This window comes from Rhagoletis pomonella, unplaced genomic scaffold (assembly GCF_013731165.1).
Source record: "Rhagoletis pomonella isolate Grant_MI unplaced genomic scaffold, Rhpom_1.0 Rhpom_scaffold_00002, whole genome shotgun sequence".
NCBI lineage: Eukaryota > Metazoa > Arthropoda > Insecta > Diptera > Tephritidae > Rhagoletis > Rhagoletis pomonella.
The window spans coordinates 28,390,134-28,391,541 of record NW_023458556.1 but is presented as its reverse complement, the minus strand read 5'-3'; the positions used below and the strand labels follow the sequence as shown (position 1 = coordinate 28,391,541).

The following is a 1,408-nucleotide window of genomic DNA, read 5'->3' as shown; positions in this document are numbered from 1 at the left end:
TTATTGGAGTTCTTTTTTTGTTCACTGATAGCACAAAATTTAGAGTTAATTATCGGTCTGTGCTTTAACTTTTTGCTATCATATTAAAGATTTGTTAGTACATATGTACATATGTATTTGTAGCTGATTAAAAACGCATCCACTTGAAACAAATTCCATCAAAAAGAGTTACTTAAAAGTAAATTTATGAAACAAATTGTTGCTCGCTCATTGCCTCGAAGTCTCGTGTGCAAAGTTGTTTTCTCTTCTTTTGTTACAACGAAATTATTGAATTTTTCCTCCACCCTTTTCTGAACAAACTGGCCAAAAATGTCCAGAAAGAACTCATAAGTAAAGCAATAGTTTTCATTGCTGAAGCGAGTTTGATATTGAAATTGTATCCAAGTAGCTCGCGATTGGTTTATTTTTTTTTGCATTGCATTTTATTATAGCTTGGTAAGTTGTTTAGCTCTTATTTGCTATTTTTATAGCTAATTAACATGCACTTTTTTTTTTGGTTTTTACTACATATTTTTCTTTTCTCTTATACCTTTTTTCTAATTTTCCTCACTTATTTGGCACCTTCTTTGAATTTCTTGCTGGTTTCCACTTTAGCTGCATTGTCTGCTTCCATTGATTGATTGCTTCAATTTTTTGTGGCTACTCATGATGTACAAAAAAAATTATGTATGTGGATAATATACATACATACATACACTCATATGCTTTCAACTTTAAATTTTTCTCTTTATGTTTCTATGGCCTTTGTTAACCAAAAATTCGAATTATTTTCAAGCTTTCAATAGCCGTGATCGTCTAGTGGTTAGGACCCTACGTTGTGGCCGTAGTAACCCAGGTTCGAATCCTGGTCACGGCAATGTGAAACACAAAATGTGTGTTAGCATTGTGACGGCATTTATTTTAATTTTATTTTTTTATTTAATTTTAGTATATCTACATTTTTTATTTTGGTCATTATAAAGGGATTTTTCATTTTCTTTATTTTCTTCCGTATATATTTATAATGTTATTAACTTTTTATATTTTATTTTAACGCAGTTCAGTTTTTTTTTATTTTATTCTTTCCTATTTTAGGTTATTTTACTTTTTCCAGATTTTTATTTTTTATTTTAGTTTAACCTATTTTACGTTGGTTTATCCAATTTAATTTAATTTAGTTCATTTTAAATTATTTAAAATTTAATTTTATTTAACTAAATTTAATTTTTTATTTAATTTTATTACTTTCATATTATTTTTTTTGTTTTATGTTTGATTGGATTTGGATTTTTAATTATATAATTAAATTAAATTTAATTTAATATATTTATTTCTCTTATTTAATTCAATCTAATTTAATTTAATCTATTTTAATTTAATAATGTGTGTAAGCATTGCGACGGCATTTATTTTGCTTTTTTGTTTTTAT

The 1,408-nt window shown here is 25.8% G+C and overlaps 1 non-coding gene across 1 annotated transcript; it reads left to right on the top strand.

The window, feature by feature from the left end:
- Positions 1-784: 784 nt before the first annotated feature.
- On the top strand, positions 785-856 carry Trnah-gug. Its single transcript has one exon. It is a non-coding gene; the product is annotated as a tRNA-His (tRNA).
- Positions 857-1,408: the final 552 nt, after the last annotated feature.